At 35.4% G+C, this 23,206-nt stretch overlaps 1 pseudogene; it reads left to right on the forward strand.

Annotated features, from left to right (window-relative positions):
- The window catches only part of LOC110741649, a 119,239-nt pseudogene that overhangs the window by 23,035 nt on the left and 72,998 nt on the right, over positions 1–23,206 (forward strand).

Raw genomic sequence — 23,206 nt, forward strand, 5'->3', positions numbered from 1 at the left:
TAATAAGTAATACATAAAATTATAAAGTTGCAACTGTATTACATGGGTCTGCATCTAGGCATGTTATATGGAGGATTATAATAGAGGATGCATATGTTAATTACAGCAAGATTTCTCAACCTCAGCCCTACTAACATTTTGGTCCAGATAATTCTTTGTTTTAAAGAGTTGTCCTATGCTTTGTTGGATGTTCAGCAACATCCTTAGCCTTTACCCACTTGATACTCCAGTTGAACATTGTTGGTTTAGAGCAAAAGCATAACAACATATGTCACCTGCTTCTGTAACAGACTACTTGGGTAGTCAAAAGAGAGTCCAGACTTCTGTATGAGACAATACTAAAGAGTTCAGAATAAAATGAAAATGTCTCATTTTTTAATTATTTGAAATCCAAATTAATACCTGTTCTTAGTTTCCATGGGAAGCCTAACTAAGATATATATTAATATGCGTTTTTAATTAAGAATTGCTCTGGATTTGAGCTAAAGTAGATATACCAAAGAGATTGGTACTGAGATTTCAGAAAATGTGTAATTCACAATGTCTGTATTGTATTTCTCAGGGTGGCATGAAGAAGCAGAAGGCCTGAATGATTCAACAGGTCACCCAAGTAATGTGGAGATATGCAGTGGTAGGCTGATAGCCTAGGGATGGCAGAACTAGATGTGCTCCAGCAACTAGCAAAAAAAGAGAAAGTATGCCATATTCTGAGTAATGCTGAAATTCTCATCTATTGTGTTCTACCTTTCTTTGAAAGCCTACTACTTAGAACAGACTAAAGGTGGTGGTGTTCTAATGAGCTAGAATTTGTTAATTAAGTGGGGAGTTTTTCAACACCAACTTTCCAACGCGGCCATTGAAAGGATGGAAGCATCTGAGCTATGGAGAAAAGTCACTGCAACATACAGACTTTGCAGAGCAGCAAAATCAAAAGTAATCCAAGCAGCTTATTCAGAATCAGAAAAGATAGGAGAATTAGGCACCTCAATGAGCTGACTCAGAAACAGGCAAAAATTGTAACTCTTTTCTCTAAATATTCTAGGAAGGGAAGAATCTTTGAAAGTCTGTGATTTCTTATACCTAAGGGAATGTGTATCAGGAGAGAGGTGATGGTGGTGGTTGAGGTTGACAGGAGACAGATGTTTAGATTTCAAGCAGTTTTCCTTGAAATCCATTATCAACAGATACAAAAATGCCACTTTTAAGATTGTCTGTTTCATTTTGGGGCCAGTCCTCCTCTTTAGTCAAAGTTTGTACCCCTGGGCTGTATGTGCTGACAGTTGTCGCACCCACCGCTGATCCAAACAATGTCTGGAAGAGCTCAATTTAATTCTGTAATTGCAGCAGAAAGAAAAAGATGAAAAACAAAATGCTTGGTGCCATTTGCCAATTTATGGAACTACTCTGCTATAATATCTACTGTTCAAGCAAATACTAATCATCTATGTATCTGAGTACTAACTTAAAGAAATGTACTCTTAAGTTTCTGATGAAACCGTTATGAGCACATGTCACATTCTTCTGCTTGACTTTATGTCACATCTCTTCCTTTCCCATTATATTTTGACTCAGACCTATTCTTCTCCCTCAAGGCAGAGGATCAGCCTGACCTATTTTATTTAATTGCCATTTGGATTTCAGGGGATTTTTCATTTTGAAAAGTAGAATTTTTCTAACTGAAGGTATTTCAGTTAAATGTACTTTGAAAATTAAACAATTGAGGTGAACTAGTTATATAATGAGTTCCACTAAACAAATTCGGATATGAAAAACAAGCAAAAGTGAAAAAAGAATTTTCATCATGTATCACAATCTAAGCAGTTTCAATAAAGCTAATTAAAAATCTTTCTCATTTTCACAGTGGGTAATAGTTTCAATCATGACTCTAATAACTCTTTCAAAAAATTATTAAACTATAAATGTGTTTTTATACCGTGTATCAATTTTCAGGTTCAGTTAGCTACAAAAGTGTATGATTTTAAAGTAAAAAGTTAATTGCTCATCAAATGAGTCATAGTAGAATCATTAACACACTGCCTCTTTTAGATTAAAGTATATTCAAATATTATAGTTTTAAGGAGAATTTTGAATACCCATACAGGATGCTAAATTAGATGTGTTTTATTTTTGTTGTAGGGATATCAGATTCTTACATGTGTTATATGCCACTACCACGCCATGGCCACTGTGCACTGAACACGAACTCAGGTAAACACTGAGAGGTGGAAACGTATAAGCACATGCTCCCTGGGTTGTGTTGATTTAGCCTTCATTGCTCTCAAATTCTCATTTTAGAACAAAACTTCCTTGTTCATTAATTGTGAGCAGAACTTCCCAGTGCTTCCTCTGAGTTGGTTGTTTTTACTCTGTGCTTCAGTTTCTAACCTCTGATAATCCAACCTCTGGTGATATTATGAAGGTTTAATAGTAATAGTTTAATAGTTAGGACATTTCTAAATTTTCAGAAGATTCTTTCTTATATTGTGCTGAAATAGCTCACACACAGTAGCTACTCTTCTCTTTTCTATCCCTAGTGTTGTACTTTAACACACTCATTCATTTCAAATGTATTTATCAAAGATGAACTCTATGCTAGGTGCTATTTAAAGAACAACATCAAATACTGACAGAGAGCATTACTACGTGTCATCTTTTCGAGTATTTGCCTATTTTTTCATGTTAAAGTTGAAAGTGTTTGCCAACCATATTCTGTTGATTTTACCTCTTAAGCATCACTAATTCATATGTTTATTTATCTTCACCTCCACAGTCTTAGTGAACGCTTTCTAGTTATTCTTTTTTATACATAAGGTTCTCTAATTATCCATTCAATAAGGAAAGTAATCCCTAAAATTTTCAAAGCTGATAAATTTTCTCCCTGGTTAGCCTCTATAAACAGATTTTCTTTGTAGCACAAATATAATCTATAACTTTTATAAAATGTTGCACAAATAATCTGCTTGATCTGACCCTTGCATACATTTTCAACATCAATTTCCACTACTCTCCCTTCGGGCATACCACTCTTCATTCAGATATGAAGCATTCTGAGCTGTTTCCTGCCTCCAGGTCTTTGCACATGCACTTTCTCTCTCTGGTTTTTCACTTCATCCTACTCTCTTCTGGGAAAACTACTCACCATTTCTCAGGAAAGATCTGAAAAAAAAGCTGACTCAAACCATCCCATGGCAGAAATTGCTAGCTGTTTACCAAAATCCATTCACTCTTCTGAACTATTTGCCAGACATGTAACTGAGTGAAACCGAAATGGAAGGGATACGTGTTACTCTAGGGAAAAGGCTTTTATGAAGTAGTGTGACTCTTACAGCTCTCATTTTCCTCTCCCTGGATTCATGTGAAAACAAGGCCCAGTAGAATTGCAGAATCACTTGGAAATCAGATCTGTGAGACCTGACTGAATAGAGGAAAGCCACACCTTAAAGAGTACATCTTCCATGGACAACGAAGCAAGTTTACTGCTACAATTTTTTATGATCTTCCGTTGCCTATTTTCGTTTCTTATCGATTTTAATATCCATAATTGACATTATCATTGCCAAGCACAGTTGAAGACAGAACAGAAAAATAAACAGAGTCACAAGACTTGTGTTATACTTATGGAGGGGTAAAACATAAACAAACCAACACATATTTACCATTGCTGGTATAAAAAGAGAAGAATAAGGTGATTAAGAAAACTGATTATGGAGGTAACATTACCAAAATTGGCAAAATGGGAAAGTCAAGAGCTCAGTCCCTCCTCAAGTGCAACTAATGAACTGGCAAAAATCAATAGAAGTGACTTTCCAGAACACTGGAATCTATTTGAAACCTTACCACAAACAGGGGATGTCTTGAAAACAGAAGCTGTTGCTTTATGCACTGTCCTGGTTTAAATAGCCTGACTACCAAACTCCATGCACAAGGTTGATAGCAGCAGTGAGGATGGCAGCTGAAATTCTATTTCCTCAACCAGTGCCAGAGGAAGCAGACTCTTTTTTTTGTTTGTTTTTAATTATACTTTAAGTTCTAGGTTACATGTGCACATTGTGCAGGTTTGTTACATAGGTATACATGTGCCATGTTGGTTTGCTACACGCATCAACTTGTCGTTTACATTAGTTATATCTCCTAATGCTATCCCTCCCCCAGGTCCCCACTCCCTGACAGGCCCTGGTGTGTGATGTTCCCCACCCTGTGTCCAAGTGTTCTCATTGTTCTCACCCACCAATGAGTGAGAACATGTGGTATTTGGTTTTCTGTCCTTGTGGTAGTTTACTGAGAATGATGGTTTCCAGTTTCATCCATGTACCTGCAAAGGATATGAACTCATTCTTTCTTATGGCTGCATAGTATTCCATGCAGTATTCCATCCATGGTGTATATATGTCATAATTTCTTAATCCAGGAAATAGACCATATTCTGAAAGAATTGTACTTGAAGTGTCAGTCTGCCTAGTGACTCCTCAAATCCATGTGCAAAGTCCTCCCTTTGCTTTGCCTGACATGGAGTCCTCCCAGGGCTGGACAACTTTCTGGGCAGCTATGGCTAAAAACTTTGAAAGATACAGGTACTGGCCTCACCAGCCTGGGGCAAGAAACATCATTTTTTGTTTTCAGAATTATATTGGCTATTCAAGTTTATTTTCATTTCCATGTACATTTTGAACCAACTTATTGATTTTGGCCAAAATACTGATAGGATTTTAGGGAAATTGTGTTAAATCTTTACATCATTTGCGGAAAAATTGACAATGTTACTTCTCATAATGATAATGGTGTATAGCTCCTTTTATTTAAATCTTCTTTAATTTGTTTTATTGTCTGTTATAGTTTTTAGTATGAAGCTCTTGAACACATTCTGTTAGATTTGTACCTATATAGTCCATTTTGTATTACTTTTTTTTTTTTTTTTTTTGAGATGGAGTCTCACTCTGTCGCCCAGGCTTTATTTTATTATCTTTTTTTTACCTTTACATACTTTAAAAAACAAAAACAATAGCACTATACCTTGTTGTCCTCCGTATTTGTTGCCCTTTAACTTTCTATTTTAGGCTTTTATCTTCAGAAGCAAAGAGTTTTTTCAAGGCTTTTTGCCTCTTTCCTTGTGGCAGCTGCTACCTTCTTCCAGGCCTGTACCAGGTAGGTGGTCTTATCCTGCCTTTTACTCATTGCTCAGACTAACTTCTGTGTGCCTTATGAAGTTTCATGATGAATAGCAGAAGAGTGCCCACAAAATCTCCAACATGTCTGCAGCTCTCATGTTAAGCTACGGTCAGTCTTTAGCAATAAACTGAAAATCGTAACGGAAATTTTTTTTCTTTTGAAATGGACCTATTAAGGCCAACAAAAAAATTTTTTAATTAACATAGAAATCGACATTTCTAGTCTTAAAACTTGAAAAGTGCATTTGTTTTATCTGAGTTCTTTCCTCTGGAAAAGACCCTCAGGACTCTCAAAAGGTATCAAACAAGTAAAACTCACCAGCTTATCACATCCAGACAGTGAGATGCCAGGCCCTGCATTTGTCATGATTCCTTCCTACCCCTCCCGAGTGCCTATGTTCCCACACATAGTTACATTGCTTCCCTGCTATATAAACCCTCCAAGTTTAGTCAGTCAGAGAGATGGATTTGAGACTGATATCCCATTTCCTCTACTGCAGCCCCTGATTAAAGCCTTCTTCCTTGGCAATCATCACTGTCTTAGTGATCAGGTTTCTGTACTGCAAGCAGCAGGACCAAGACTGAACCCCTGGGTTTCAGTAACAGATTTTGGTTCCCTGACAGAAACCTGTTGTTTGTGGCTCAGCTGCCATGGGCTGGGAGCCTCAGAAGCCCTCCTGAGCAGTGTTTTGGGTCCAGACAACAAGATCTGCTGCTCTCAATTTGGGAAATTTTAAAGGAATTTCCACTTGCAGGCTAACAAGCCCAGCTGACTGACAGAGGGAAGCACTCTGACTGTTTCAGTATGGACACTTGGGAGCTTGTTCATAATTGTGTGTTGTGTGCGTGTCCAGGTGAGTGAGTGTTTTGTGGCTACCACACAGTGCTATCTGCTCCTCTGAATTTGGAAAATTCTGAAGGAATTTCCATTTAAAGGTTGAAAAAGCCCAACATATTGAGAGGAATGCACCCTGACTGTTACAGTTTGGACACTCTTGGGGATTGTCTGTTGCTGCAGAAGTTGAACTGTGTTTTGGTTATTTTGTGTGTGTGTGTGTGTGTGTGTGAATATAAGTTATGGGAAATTAGAATTTGCTAAACTGATATTTGTTTTGTAATGCTGTTTGGCCCCAGTATTCTTTGGAGCTTGGAGTTTGCTGTTGAGTTAAAAAGTGAGATGAATTTCTATGTATTCAGGCTTTTATGTTGCTGTTCTAAGCATGGTTGGGCCTCCTTGTTAGGGTCCAAGTGATATCCTTCTGTAGTGCTGTTTGGCTCCAGTGTTCTTTAGAGTCTGGGGAAGTTTGGTCATCAAAAATTAAACGGCTTTACTAAAAAGTGGAAATGGCTTTACCAAAAAATTTGGTTCACAGCCTTCATTGGATTGCCTACTGGGGCAAAAAAAAATATGTAGCTATGTAAACTGGTGAGTTTGTACGGCTAGCTTATGGCTACAGTTCTGAGATAAAAGCCATTGGATCTTTGTTTTTATGTGTGTATACATTCTATATGTATTTATATATGTACATTTATTATGTTAAATGTTGTATCTACCAAATTGGCTTACAAATGAAAGAGCACTCATAAATTGAGTCCAAAGTATTTTTCAAGTCCCCATGACATAAGTAAACCTTTAATAAACAATCTGGTTTTAAAATTATTGATAAAATATAAATAGAAGTATCTTCAGAATTGTCAGCATACATCTTTGTCTGGGTTTATATTTGTCTTTGCTAGATATTTTGAGGTATTAAAGTTTGGCATAGAACGTTATAAAACGATAAACCCAGCCAAAATGAACTAATATTGGTGTATGTCACTTCTTTGACAAATGAGACTAATTTAATGCTGTTAGTTGAATCTTCTGCATTATTGCCAAAAATACCTGTGTAGTTAATGTTAAAGTTCTTACCTAGGTGAGTATTTAATGTTCACTGACTATTAAAAAAAAATGGTTAACAAGGAAATAGCTAACTTTAAGAAATGAGGGACAGAAGCTGTGTCCTAATATCCCACAGTTTCAAAGTAACTAGAACTTAAGAGAAATGGATACAAAATGGCGGTGACAGCCTCAAGCCTGTGACCAGCACTTTGCAGGAGGCCGAGACAGGTGGATCACGAGGTCAGGAGTTCAGAGACCATCCTGGCTAGCAGTGAGAAACCCGTCTCTACTAAAAAATACGAAAAACCTTAGCGGGGTGGCAGGCGCCTGTAGTCCCGGCACTCGGGAAGAGCTAGCAAGAGGCAGGAGGAGAATAAATGTCACAAAAGGCTCCAGGGGGCCAGGCTTGCAGAAAGTGAGCTGAGATCGAGCCCTGCCTCCAACCTAGAAGCTGACATGAGACTCGTCAAAAGAATAAAATAGAGTACATGTAAAATTAGGATAAATGTTGTAAAGTGTAACTTTTTGTGTATAAGTTCTTAAAACTTGTTTGGATTTTGGGGGCAGTCCTGGCTCTATCCCACCCAGACTGGAGTGCAGTGGCATGATATCGGCTCACTGCAAGCTCCACCTCCTGGGTTCACGCCATTCTCCTGCCTCAGCCTCCTGAGTAGCTGGGACTACAAGTGCCCACCACCACACCTGGCTAATTTTTTTTGTATTTTTAGTAGAGACGGGGTTTCACCGTGTTAGCCAGGATGGTCTTGATCTCCTGACCTCATGATCCTCCTGCTTCGGCCTCCAAAGTGCTGGGATTACAGGCGTGAGCCACCGTGCCTGGCCTGTTTTGGATTTTATAATAGATGCTCACTGGATATCTGGGACATTTACAATTAAGAGAAGTTTACGATATTGGGAAATATGTTTCTAAAAATTGTGGAATGGTTCCCATCAATAAAATGCTAATATTGAATAGTCAGTTCAGGATTTCTTAATTCTTATGTTTTCACTAAAATTTGAGATTACTAAGGATAAGAATTATATATTCTGGTTAATATATAATTCTGTATATAAAATATGCCAAAGATGTGTTTTTATAGAGAAAAAGAATCATTTTACTAATTTATAAGTTATCAAAAGTTAATTCAAATTATGTATTAGAAAAGGTTATTTATAAAACAAGGTAGCAAGGAATCAGTAAATATTGAAGAAACATGTAAACATAGTTATGGATATGAAGATGTGTTTTTGGTAAGGAAGGTTATAAAGAAAAACTTATAGTTTTGCATGGGAAAAGATCATGTGTGGTGAATTATTCTTCTAAACTAAAATGACTGGATGACTGGTCGTTTATTTAAATAAAAAAAAAAAAAAAAGAAAGAAAAAAAATAAAAGGAAAGAAAGAAAATTTAGGACAAAACAGAAAGTTCAAGCATATCATAGATGGTCTGTGTAAGTCATATGCAGTTTTTACCCTGTTTCTCCATGTGTCTGTATTCATGCACGTACAAAGAAAATAGAAAGTGGAAAAAGTTTAAGTAATAAGACATTATTTAAAGCCTGATAGAAAATTGGATACATTTGGTTGATTAATATTGCTTATAGTTAAGGCTCTTTGTCTTGATAATAAATAAATACATTGGCAGTTTGGCATTCTTTTTTAATATAATTAAACATGCAGCTAGATTTAGAGTGGCATGCGTCACCATGCCTAGCTAATTTTTGTGTTTTTAGTAGAGACAGGGTTTCATCATGTTGCCCAGGATGGTCTTGATCTCCTGACCTCATGATTCACCTGCCTTCACCTTCCAAAGTGATGGGATTACAGGCATGAGCCACCACGCCCTACCAATTTGCTCTCTTTGCGTTACAGTGCTCTCTTAGTTCCACTATCCATGGATAGCAGTGTGTTAGAAAGTCAGTAGGCCACTTGCCTCATTGCATGGGGTTTTGCCTGGATTTACCATGATTGAAGAATGGATAAATAGAAAAACGGGGCTGAAACCAACCCAAATGTCCCATAGACTCTTTTTGTTTTTATTTTGATAAACATAGAAATTGACTTTTCTGGTCTTAAATCTTGAAACTTATGCCAGTTTTATCTGGGTTCTTTCCTGAGAAATGGACCCTCAGGACTATTAAAAAGTATCAAAGAACTGAAACATGCATCCAGGCAATAATATGCTGGGCCCCTCATCCATGATTGCTTCCTTACCCCACCTGAGTTCCTGTTTTTTTCATGCATAGTTACATTTCTTCTTTGCTAAATAAAGCCATAATTTTAGTTCATCAGTGAAATGGACTTAACACCCGTTTCCTTGGGTGCAGAACCTGATCCGCTTGCTTCCCTGTTAATACTCATCATTTCAGTGATTGGCTTTCTGTGCTGAGAGAAACAACATTTCAGTGACTGGCTTTCTGTGCTGAAACCCTGACATTTAGATAACACTTTAATTACAGTATTAGTTTCCTTACCCTCTGCCATCAGTGAGCCAGTCTATTTCTCCTTACATACATCTATTACTATTTATTTATTTATTTTTAATTTTTTTTTTAGATCATCGTACCTTTGACGTTATTTCTGTAGAAATAATACCCCTTCCAGCTCTATACTTGCATTACTCAGGGCTCTCTGGAGGGACAGAACTAATAGGATATATGTATATGGAGTTTATTAAGGAGAATTGACATACATGATGACAAGATAATCTCCCCCGATAGTCCATCTACAAATCGAGGAGCAAAGAAACCAGTGGTGGATTACTTTGAGTCCCAAAACCTCAAAAGTAGGGAAGCCGACAGTGCAGCCCTCAGTCTCTGGCCAAAGGCCCAAGAACCTCTGGCAAACCACTGGTGTAAGTCCAAGAATCCAAAAGCTGAAAAACTCGGAGTCTAATGTTTGAGGGCAGGGAGCATACAGTATGGGAGAAAGATGAAAGCCAGAAGACTCAGCAAGTCAAATCCTTCCAACTTCTTTCTGCTTGTTTTATTCTAGCCATGCTGGCAGCTGATTAGATAGTGCTCACCGAGACTGATGGTGGTTTTGCCTTTCCCAGTCCACTGATGCAAATGTTAATCTCCTTTGGCAACACCCTCACAGACATAACCATACTTTGCATTCCTCAGTCCAATCAAGTTGACACTGAATATTAATCATTACACTACACTACTTCTTAGACAAAAGTTGGAATCTTGATTTATATTTTAATTTATATAATTTCATTGATTGTGATAATATACTCCTTTGGGTACTCTCTTGTAGATTCCTTCATTTTAATAATGTAATTCATATTCTAGGTTTCCCAAATTGTCAACAGTTTTAAGAATCTTTTACAAAAACTTCCCCTCACTCACTAGTATGATTCCCATAGAGAGAGAATCTATCAGTCCAAAATACAACTCAATTCTTGATGTGTTTTCTTTTCTGTCTAATATCTGTAGTGAGTGTTTCATCTTATATTCCTTCCTTTAGCATCCTAAGTCTATAAATTTACCAGACGCGTGGATTACAGAAAGAGCTATTTATCCTTCCAAAACTAGAATCATTGAATTCATTTTAAATTCCCCTAATAAGGCATAAAGTAGTCTGTGCTGATGCCTTCAAATCTAGACATATCCATGCTGAATGGTTTTCTGACAACTCTTAGTATTGATTCTGCCACTGCAGCTTTAAAAAGTTCTGTCGATTTTCATTCATCAGAGCTACTTCTGGGAAAGACTTCAGTTTGTTTACAAACTCTCTTTCTCTCTTATTCGATCTATTCCATATTACTCTGTTTTCTAGCAGCACTCCAAGATTTATTATAAGTTTAAAATTTACCTTTATAAAAACTGCTTATTTGTAGAAGGAAACAGCAAGTATATTTAGAAGCAAAGATAGAACTAGAACAAGAAAGACCCAACTTTGCAAACGTAATGTAAAAGCTGGCTGATGTCAGGATAGTAGATGGATTCAAAACTTTTGGGTGTAAGTTTACTGATTAATGGTGTATTTAAAAGAAAAAAAATGAACTTTTGCAATGAGCTAGTTATGGCAGTTAGTATGTCATTCAAGTTGTCAAACAGTATCACCAATAGTGGTAAATGATAATTAAGATTGATCAGGTAATATGGAAGTATTTTAACAGTTTTTTAGGTTTGAGGAAATTATACTATTGTTTTAAAAAACAAAGATAAATAATGGATACCATCATGTCGAAAATGATTATTCCACATGACATTACCTAATCAGAGCATCAGCTTCTGAGTTGCCTTTTAAGACCATAATCCAAGGTGATGGTGGGAGTGGATGCTTTATGCTCAATAGTTATGCATCAACGGCAAGGAGAGGGCTGTTTAAAGTAAGACAATGGCAAGTGGAGCATGTAATCATAAAATTGATCCACATTTTATGCTCATGCTTCTCTTGTAAGGTGTATTTTTTTAATTGATTAACAGTAGTAAACCTGCTGTGTGTATGCATATATATATATATACATTATATATGTGTATACACATATATTTCTTTTCATCATTTCATTTCATTGTATTTTATATATGTGTATTATATACATATACAATGAGAGTGGGAGAAACAGTTTTTTTAAACCTAAAATGGAAAACAAACCCCAAAATGGAGCAAATTTTATGATGTGAGTCTGAAAATGTATCTAAAAGAGGGTGGGTAAACTTCAAGAGTTGCATCTTCAAATGATATGGTATATGTACGTGTGTGTGTGTGCGTATGTGTATTCATATATATATTTTCTTCTCTCCAGTTCTTTTCGTTCAGTTCATTTCCATTTATATTTGTGTGTGTGTGTGTGTGTGTGTGTGTGTCTGTGTGTGTGTGTGTGGTGGTGATGGTGGTGGTTGTTTTTCACTTATTGCTCTTCCTTCAAGGTCACTTTCTCTTTCCCTTGTCATCTCCATTAAGGTTTATGTTCATCTAGCGAATTTACTATTTCAGAGATTGTACTTTTCACATCTAAGTTACATTTTACATTTGCTCCCTCCTTATAATATGTAGATATATTAAGAATTCCTATCTTTCCTTAATTATGAGCATATTGTGGTGATCTTTATTTATGGTAGTTATATCTGCTATTTTAACATTGATGTCTGCTATTTACAATATTGAGGCTATCTTGTTATTGGTGTCATTTTTTTCCTTTTGAGAATGTTTCCCATGTTCCCAGTTTTTCTTATATAAAGTAATTTTAGATGGAGTCTTCAGAATTATGAATAGAAACTTGGAAAGACAGATTATGTCATTTTTCACCCTTGAGAGTTGTTTCTGTTTAGCATTCAACTATCTTCACTGGACACAAATCAAACCTGTTTATTGGCCCCATCCACTGTCTCATTTTAGATATATAATTTTTTGCTGAATTTTTTTCTTTCTTAAATCTATTCCATACATGCATAGTTCAAGGGTCAGATAGAGCTATAGTAGAGATAATTTGCCATCTTTTTTTTTTCTTTTCTCCAATTTTCAATTTTCACAAGTTTTTCCTCTTTTTGCAGCAACCACTGATTCCCCATTTTCAGTTCTCTAATTTTCCAGGCAATAATGATGGGATTTCCACTGACCACCTGGTATACTATAACATGCAGAATCTCCAGATAAAATCCACAAAAAATTGAATCGTACTTCATAAAAATCCCCTTCTCTGAGCATGTACCTGCACCAAAATATGACAAATTCTTTTGTTAACCAGTGCTGTCTTGTATCATATCAAATTTCATAGTAGTTTCGGTGAGATCTTATTCATTAACAGGTTATGTCCTGTCAATATTCTTTTCTGATTACATGTTATATTAGACTAATTATGGTTCAGGCTTTTAAAATGATTCCTTGGCCAGTAATGCTTCAGACCTTTACTTTGATGGTGATGTATGTCACTGAAACTAATCTTCAAATATGGTTGCATTGTTCTTTTGACCAGAATATTCTCTCCTTTCTGTGATCAGCAACAACCCCATTGTACATCTAGCATTGTTTTATCATCACTATTTGCTTAACTATTTATTTCAGTAAAGCATATGCATCTTACAATTCAGAACCACACTTTAATATTTTTCTTTATCACCAAGGTCTATCTAGTCCTCATTCATAAAGAGTAGTTAATATATGTACATTGGGTGAATGAAATGATTAAGATGAGTAAAATGATACTACACCATTCTGTAATCTCCTCTGCTGCTCCCTTGCTGATAGGGAACTTATTTGGTGTAAGTCTTGCCTCTGGATCTGAGAAAATTTTGAATATTATTTCAAGAAAATAATCATGGAAGCTAGATGAATGCTAAAGTTAAATGGAAACATATCAATTAAGTGAATTTAAAAAATAGTTGGGGAAGGTGACTTTCCTGAAAGATATTCAAAACTTGTAAAATGTTACTAAATGTTTCAACGAGCACTTCAGTTATCAAGAGAAATACTCCTCTGATAACTTGAAGAAATGTGCATCCTTCAAGTGCTGCATTATTCACATTGGAAGAAACAGCTTAATAAATAAATCACAAGGCAGAAATGCAGACTTTTTAATATATGATAAATAAGGATGTTCTGCACATTCTATAGTAGACACACATCTTTTTGGTGCTGCCTAGCATTTTGTAAAACATCTGACTCATTACTTGTCCTAGAGTCTCAGCCTTGAACAATGCAACATAAAAATAGTTCTTTGTAGAGACTTCTAGTTACTATCTCAGTCTAAAGATCACTAAGGACTTAAAAAATACAGTATTTAAAGTTATTTCACCTTTAATACTTCTCACTGAGATGTGTATTACGTGGTTGTGAAAACGATCATTATTACCTTTTATCTAATTATGTTAATTTGAAGTATATTTTAAGACATCCTTCTGCCCTCTATAAAAATATAGTAAGAAAAAGTAATAATAGATTCAAATTCAGTATATAGTTGTGATACTCTGTGCTAGGTACTATTGTAGATATTAGAGACTTATAAAATATGACCTTCACTCAGGGGAATTTTAATTGATTCAGAAAATACTATAGAACACAAAATATGCTCCACTTATATTAACAATAAAGACTACATTGAGAAAAAGATTGAAAGTATTGAAGGACTTGATAGGATAATAGATATCACCAATAATCCCTTTTGTTGAGGAATGTTAGCACTCTAAATCATTTTTCATACCAATGTTTTCACACAAGATAAGTTATGTATGGGCCGTATAACATTTTTTCATTTTGTAACTTATTTCATCTAATTTTTATGTCCCAATTAGCCTGATTATTATACATTTTATATTATACAAATATCAAAATATTACACATACCTCAAAAATATGTGCAACTATTATATATCCATTTAAAAAAGAAAAGTGTTAACTACATAGATTTATGTAATATTTTTTGAAATGTTATCTCTGCCTTTGTAGCTTGTCTAAAAAATATAATATTCAAAATATATTATTTTTTAAAATATAGAAATTATTTATTTGTCAATACAATTATATTTTCACTGATAATTATGACATGTAAGAGGTAAAAAGTAATTTTACACATTCATATAAATCAGATATCCATTTACAAAAGTTATCTAGTCAGAGCAATATATCCTTTTCTTGGTCCCATGATTAAAAAAATAAAAATAAAAAATTGACGTATCTGCTAAGGGGATCAAACTCCATCATTACGGTCAGTAGTCATACTTGGCCCTACTTCTTACCACACTCATACAAGATAGCTTTAAGGATCTAAAGTAAAGTGACACTGGTGGTTATGTTGAAGAAAAAAAGAATGTGATCATAATATGTTGGTTTGCTTCGTGTTAAAAAAAAAAAAAGAAAGCTAAAATTTTTTTGCAAATAATTTAGGCAGGAGTACATGTCAAACTTTTGCTTTATTTTGCTGTAAGGTAATAAAGGCCTTAAGCAAGCAAAGTAAATATATTACTCTCATGAGGGTGATTTTTTTAAGACAAGATAAAGCCAAAACTTAGTTACTACAATTACTTGCTAGTACCATAATCTCTTTATCAATATAAACTTAAATTGTATGTTTCAGTATTTGTAGCAAATATGTGGGAGACATAGACTAAGATTAGTCCCCTCTCTAATCTATACTTTGGTAAGTCCTCCGAAGTTCTCTTTAAACAAGAAACCTACAGTATATCATGCAGTCATATCTCCTGACTTGTGGAGAAATTCTACTAAGAAAATGATTCTGACATCTGAGATGTGTGAAAACAAGGTGTAAAGATAGTGTACAATGTTCAAGTCCCTCACTGCAGTTGTCACTATGGTCAACCCTACTCTGGTGGTTCAGTGGCTCAATGACCTAAGCCATTCAATTCCCTCTTCCCTTTTGTTTTCTTAAAGTGTGTTTGATTTAACTTTCTTACCATGAGCAGCACAAAGTCAGAGATAACCAGGTCCAGGCAGGCTTGTGTCTTTCCACAATGTCACACTTTTATTGATGCAATTTCAATCCTAAAAGCAAGCCTCATGGGGTTTGTAAGGATGTAGTTCTTCTTAGTTCATCCTGTTCACAATAGTCGGAGCCGTGAGCACACAGGCTCAAGCAATTCCACAAATTAGTCAATATTGTAATCCATATACAATAGTATACATAGTTAATATAAAAATACTATAAATTAAACAATCCACAGCAAACAAAGTATACTAACATTTAATATCCAGAGAAAAGGGTTAGGAAAAAGGGTTAATGAATCAGTTCATGGAAAGCAGCATGGACAAAAACAATGTCCTACCTTGGCCCTGTACAGACCATGAGCATCAGCGACTTGCAAGGAAATGTCTTTGATGTTGTAGCAGAGCCTTAGGCTGGGGTTGCCAGGTGCTTATCACAAGTGACAGCAAGACGTTGTCTAGTAAAATGTATGTTTAGAGCTGATGAAGTCCTGCTCTTTTTATGGCCACAGAATCTTCTGGTGAGGGCTGATAGTGGAAGAGTGTGCTTGGTTATGTCCTTATCTGGTTGGATGCAGTCTATTGATTAGGTAAAACATCTTGTCTCTGTTGGCATGGTGCCTATTGACATGTAAGATGGAGCCTTTTTCTAAGATGGAGTTACTTGTGTACGGGGTGTTGTATAAATCTCTTCTATTAGAAACAGAAGTATCTTGATTATTACGAAAAAAGGTCACATAAAATGTCATGGAAGTTTGACAAGATTCAACATAGAAAGTTTAGAACACCAAAGGAGAAAGCTGTGAAAACAAAATGGGAAAGCAAAATGAAATCATAGCATTATGAAAGTGCCTCAGTGATGTTTTGGGACCCAAAAAGCAAATATTAGAAATATACTTTTTACTTTTATGGAGAAGAAACTGGAAGTCATTTTTGTCTTATTTTCTCTCCTAAATATTATGAGCTCAGTTGGCATTACATACATGTTGACAAAATTTTAGTGTGTTTTAGGCACCAGAAACCTTGACAAACATTGAAATAAACTGATGAATATCGACTAATTGTTAGACTTATTGTTCATAGCAGTTGAGGCTTCCTGAACTAGAGGCATTTTTAAGAAGATTGAAATATCATTGTGCACAATATGGGCAATAGTATGAGAGTGCTGATGGTACAGAAGAATGGAAGTCAATGAAAAATATTTGACTTAAATGATGCATTAGAAAGTTAGACGTCTTTAAGTCTTGATTGAGCAATATCAAATCTATTGCACTCTCATAATTTGGGGATTCTTGGAGATTCCTGGATTGTTATATTTCAAAGATATTCTGGAAATAAAATGAATCAAGAAGAACTGAGGTGAGGACATGCAACCAAATCCAAGAATGTCTAAATTTATAAATATTTTTCAAAGAATTTGAAAATATGAGTGTTTATATTAAATTTTTAAGAAGCCTTTAAAAAAGTTAATTTCTAAATAAATAAATTTCAGGTCTGTCATTACTGTATTTTTAAAATGTCTTTAAAATAAAATTAGCTCTGATTTATAAAAAGTACTTGTTGTGGATCTTCGGTTTAAGAACAACAAAAACAAATTATTTTGCTGTGTTGACCAGATTCCTAATAAGAATTGTTACTACACCAAGCAAGTTAACTACCTTAATGTTTACTCTAATAAAGTTAGCTTCTTAAATGTTGTACTCACACAGCCTTTCCTTTAACCTGCCCTTAAACTTAGGTTCATGGAAAGGTCACTGCTAACAATGATAAACTTTGAGTGCCTTAATGATGGATTTTTATTCAGTTGCTCATCACCAGGGGAGTTATATATCTAGAAAGAAGGGAGCAGTAATTAAAAGCACAGACTGCTTCAGGGTTTCTACTGTAAGTGTAACTCAGGCTTGCCAGGGATTAATGCAGATTCTAGATGAAATTCCTAGACTGCTAATGCATTCAATCACTCAGATAGTGCTAAAATATTGCAGAATAATCCTTAGAGAAATTTTGTAACAATTTTTGTTTTGCATCCTAATAGTATGTTCAGAGACAGAAAGCAATTTTTAACATCAATTACACATTATATGAAAAGCTCTCACTAAGCTCACAACTGCATGCACAGATATTCCTTAAGTATACATTGATAGAGTTTAGAAGCTCATAATAGTTTGATTTTACAGTACTTTAAAGTGTTAGGGAATAGTAATATGTAAAAATTCATTTGATATTCAAAAAAATCCAAAGTAGAAGTGATGAATAAATAATAGATTTTCAGATAATACTTTAAAAATTCTTTGTACATGTTTATGGAAAACCATTTGATACCTTAAAAACATGATAATTACATTTGCGAAAAACAAAAACATACTGATATAATCCTAAACAGTATAATTTGTATTTTATTTTTGTATATGAAAGCCATGTATGTTTTCACTTCAAAACCAGCAACTTAATTATGTATTTATAAATATTGAGGAACTCCAATTTTATGTTTTGTGATCACAATTACAGAATAATTTAAATAACATGCATATCAAAACAAAATATGCCCATATGTTTTTGTAATGTTTAAAAGCACATTTGAAGAGTTCTAAATGTGTTTCAATTTTGTTTGGTCAAATTTTCAGTTGGCTTAACCATGATGTTCAAACATGGAAATAAAAGTTTATTAAAAATGGAATAAATATGGTCTTGTAATAGCTTCTTAAAAATATCAGACTTAGCTTCAATATTTTAAAATCTATTAAAAAAATACACATATTAAATAGACTCTATTGTATAAATACATACATGCTTACTTTGTACACAAAATCAATCTTCCTCCATAGAATGTAAACTACAGCAAAGCAGAATTTTTTGTTCGGCTGTTTTCTCTGCTGTAATTTATTTTCAACTTCTAGAATAGTGCATGGCACTTACTGAGTTCACAAAGAATATTTTTGGTATAGACTGCAATGGTTAATTTTATGTATCAACGAGGTTGTGTCACAGGGTGCCCAGGTACTGGGTCAAACCTTATTCTGGGTTTGTCTAGGAGGATGTTTTGGATGAGATTAACATTTGAATTGCCAGACTGAGCAGAGCAGATTGCTGTCACTATTGTGGTAGCCTTCATCCAACAGTTGAAACCTTGAATAGAACAAAAAGGCTGACTCTCCTGTAAATAAGAGGAAAATCCTCCTGACTGTCTGAGCAGGAACATCCACCTTTTTCATACCTTTTGATTCAAGCTGATACATGGGCTCTTTGTGGGTCTTGAGTATGTCAGATTTTGAACCACACCATTGGCTCTCCTGGGTCTCTAGCCTGCTGACTGTAGATCTTGGGACTTCTCAACCTCCAAAATCATTTGAGCCAATTCCTTATAATAAATCTCTCTCTCTTACCACACACACACACACACACACACACACACACTATTGGTTCTGATTCTCTGAAGAACACTGATTAATAGAGGTAGTGGTACATTTTAAAAATTCTATTTTTTCCAAAAAGACAAGAACTTTTGGATTTATTAAAGCCAGGATGAACAGTCAACTATAGAAAAATAAATACATTTTTAAAACTAAATGTTCATCAATCCATATGAAAACGTGTGTACTTGTAGAAATATTGTCAGAGACTCAGCAGGGTCTCAGAATGCTGGTGAGACCTCAGCCCCAGCTGGTTCCCAGACCCTTGACATATTTGCAAGAAATAATTCTGGGATAAGTCAGAATGAAGCAAAAGGCAAGAACTGTTATTGCAAAACAAAAGTATACACTGAAGGGAGAAGTGCAGGCATGCTCATGAGAACAAGTCACACACCACAGAGTTTGGGTTTCTCATTTTATGGATGTTTCTTTAATTAGAGGGTGAAATAATCATTCGATATTTTGGAACAACGGAGGATTTCAAGGATGCCCCTCATTGCTATCCCTTTCTCCCTTATTTGGGCTTGCCCAGAAGAGTTATGGACATGTCACCTTGACTGAGATTTTGGCCATTTACTCTCTCTTATTTTGGGTTTTCTGTTATCCTGTGGATTTATTTTTGCATAGTTCCTGTTTTAGCTCTTGTTTGGATTTTTCCATCCTCCTGTGACTACCCAGTGCTATTCCTAGCTCAGAAGCAATTATGTGCTATTCAAATAAAGTACCAACATTCAAACATTTTCTCTGTTTAAAGGGTTGTTCATTTTGTCTATCATTCATTGACTTTTCAAAATTTTTACTTGTATTATTTCAGTCATTAAGTTGTGGTGATTTGTTACAGCAACAATTTTTTTAAAAAATTATAAACCCTTCTATCTCAATGACCACATTTTATTAATCTCGTTGGCTGATCTTTCTGATCTCCTCTTCTATGTGTTAGATGGGAATTTTAGGAGCTCTCCTCTTTCTGACCTAAATTCACTTATTTTTATTTATTTATTTTTTGTCCAGTCTCAGAACTTTGAAGACCAGTGATGTGGGTTGAAGTGTGCTTTCTCCCCCTCCAAATCGGTTGAAGTCTTAACCCACAGTGCCAGCGAATGTTATTTTATTTGGAAATAGGGTCTTTACAGACCCTTTCCTGACTTAACTTGATTAATCAACTTAATTCGAGTTAAGATGCTGCCATTACGGCGGGTCTTAATCTAACATGACCAATGCCCTTATAAACGAGAAAAATGTCATGTAAAGAGAGAGACTCACAGGAAGAGTAGCATGCAATGACAGAAGCAGAGATTGGAATGATGCAGCTGTCAGACAAGGAGAAGCAAGGATTGATGGCCACCACAAGAAGCTACAAAGAGACAAGGAAGGTTTCTACCCATACTTTCAGAAGGAACATGACCACGATGAGACGATGATTGTAGACTTTTAGATTGTAGAACTATGAGGAAGTTGTGTTTGTTGGTTTGTTTGTTTCAAGCCACCTAGTCTGTAGTATTTGTTATGGCAGCCCTAGGAAACCATGTACGATGCTACTGCTCATTCATTCCCAGAAACAAACTTCTCTATCTGATTGCTTACTAGATATTTTGATCACGAATTTATATTGGATTATATTTTTCCCGATCTGGCATACCCAGTACCCGCTTTTGAGGTCCCTTCTGCATGGTGAGGAACAACTAAGAGCATATCCTGGTGTCTACTGCCCTCTATGGTTCTTGTTAGGATTGTCAGTGGGAAGGTTTCAGTATCTGGATAGCAAAAGGAAAGGAAGATCATTATTCTCTAATGGAAGTAGCAGCCAGACATGTGGGTAGGCATGAGAGTCACAGCCCGACACATGAGATCTTGAGAATCAGCTGATTCATTGCTACATACTGAGACAATGTGAAGTTTGTCAGTCAGTCTTAAGATTTGAAAATTTCCAGAGAACACTTGAGAACTACAGGCTTCAGTGCTTTGGTGTCTGCTTCACCTCTAGCTATGATTTCCCTGACCTTTGGTAATGATTTCCCTGATCAATGTACCTGAATTCCCAAATCATCCAACACTGGTATGAATCCTAATTTCTATATCCAATGGAGTTTTAATTTCTTTATCAAATTTGTTTTCCTGAACAAACTCAAAGCAAAACCAAAGAGCACAATAAGCATCTCAACTTTACCATGCCCAAGACTAACTCCTGCCCTTTGCTGTCCTCTCTTCTGACCCCAGACCTGCTCCTTCCAAAGTATTCCCAGCTCAGTCCATAAAAACTTTATCTAGGTGATTCGGCTGTGACTACTATAACTATCCTTCATTGCTATATTTCTCTCACATCCCATTCCCAATTCATTAGTATATTCTATTTAAAAATATACAAAAATCTGACTATGTCTCACTACTTTTTCACTACCACCACATTGGTCTATTAACAGTTGTCTGAATTCTGATTATTGTCATAGTCTCAACCGGTGTTTCTTCTGCTGTTACTCCCTTACAGATTATTTTCAGCACAGAAGACCACCCGTTGTACTATATAGAACTACATTATATTGTCTGAATGTATTGAAGGTACGGTGGCTCATACTTTTAATTCCATCAACTGAGGAGGCTGAGGCAGGAGGACTACTTGAGGCCAGGAGTTTGAGAGTACATGTAAATGGTGTTGTGTAGTGACTGTGAGCACCCTCTCAACGTTGATTCTATCGACGCCACCTATTAGCTGGGTGGGCTTAGGAAAGTGATGTAATCTCTGTTAAATACAATTTGTTCTTCTCGAAAATAAGCTGATAATACTTTCTCATAGAATTGTTAGCACAGGACCTAATATTATGTGCTCTTAGATGGTGACAATAATTACTATCATTAGAAAAAAACTGGATCCCTTGAATTGTAAAATATGACCAAAGTTTATTCTTACTAATCTCCCATGCAACATGTATCCAAAGGCATAAATACAGACATCTTTTCATTCCCAGGAAGAAATGTCTCTTTAGGTTTGGCAGATGGTCCCTGAACAAGTTTGAACCATTTAGGGGGATCTTTAACTCTGAATTAGTTAAGAAGAATAAGCAAATCTTGCATGTGAGAAACTAGTCCATTCACCTTACAAAGCAATCAAAGCAAATTTCTTGTGGGAAAAGTAGTGGAACTGTCAGCAGTAGGATACAAGAAAATATCCTTAATACAGAAAGAAAAGACGGTGGTTTGTTTTCCTTCTCTCTGCCTTTGTCTCTCTCTCTTCTTTCTCTCTCGTTATCTCTCCTTGTCGCACTCTCTCTCTTCCTCTCTCCCTCCCTCCCTCCTCACTCTCTCTCTCTTCCTCTCTCCCTCCCTCCTCGCTATCTCTCTCTTGCTCTCTCCCTCCCTCCCTCCCTGTTATCTCTGTCTGTCTATCTATCTATCTATCTATCTATCTATCTATCTATCTATCTATCTATCTATCTATTATCATTTATCTGCTTATGTATGTATATATGTATGTATGTATTTATCTCCATCCATCCTATCTATCATCTATCTATGTATCTATGTATCTATCTATCATTTATCTATGTATGCATCAATCTATCAATTAATCTATCATCTGCTTTCTGGAAAAAAGAATTGACTTTTACATATGTTGTTTTCTTTACCTCTCAATTACCATCACAAATTATAAACTATTATCACTTTTAGTCCTTATGAAGTATCTTCTAATGGATATATTGTTTTTTTCTTACTCAGTTAAGTTAAAAAATAATTTTCAGAGAATGTAATGAGAACTATCTGTCCAATTACTGTCTTAAAATATTATTTAGCCTTGAGGCACTTGGTGGTGTGGAGAGAAGGTTGAATGATGTGGTTTTGTTTGTTGTCTGCCTATGTGATGCCAACACCATATATGGCCATTTTTTTTTTTTTTTTTTGCCGTGTTCTCAACTATAGTTATAGGCAGGTTACTAACTCATTGTATGAAACAAGATCTCTTCCAACTTATTTAGCTTATATCGATATGTCAGTTTTTCTGAATACTTCAGTTGGTATTTGAGCACCAAGGATTAATAGGCTGCTCCAAGATCTCATTGGCTTGCAGGAAACTTACTGAGTGTCTAAAGCAAGTAATATACTATACACTGTGTATTTCCTTTTAAACATTTTACACATTTTAACCCCCTGGAATTCTTTTCACCTATAATGTGGGCTCAAGTCTCTACACTCTCAAAACTCCTAAACTAATGGGTGAATTGCTTAAATTTCAACCCACCCAGGAATCTATCAATATTGAAGTCTTTATAGTTCTCCTTATGATTTTCTAGCTCCACATACCTAGAGAAATATGAGCGGATTTGTAAAGTTTAGGTTGCATTGTATCTATCAGATAAATATCATGCCTT

This window comes from Papio anubis, chromosome 15 (assembly GCF_008728515.1).
Source record: "Papio anubis isolate 15944 chromosome 15, Panubis1.0, whole genome shotgun sequence".
NCBI lineage: Eukaryota > Metazoa > Chordata > Mammalia > Primates > Cercopithecidae > Papio > Papio anubis.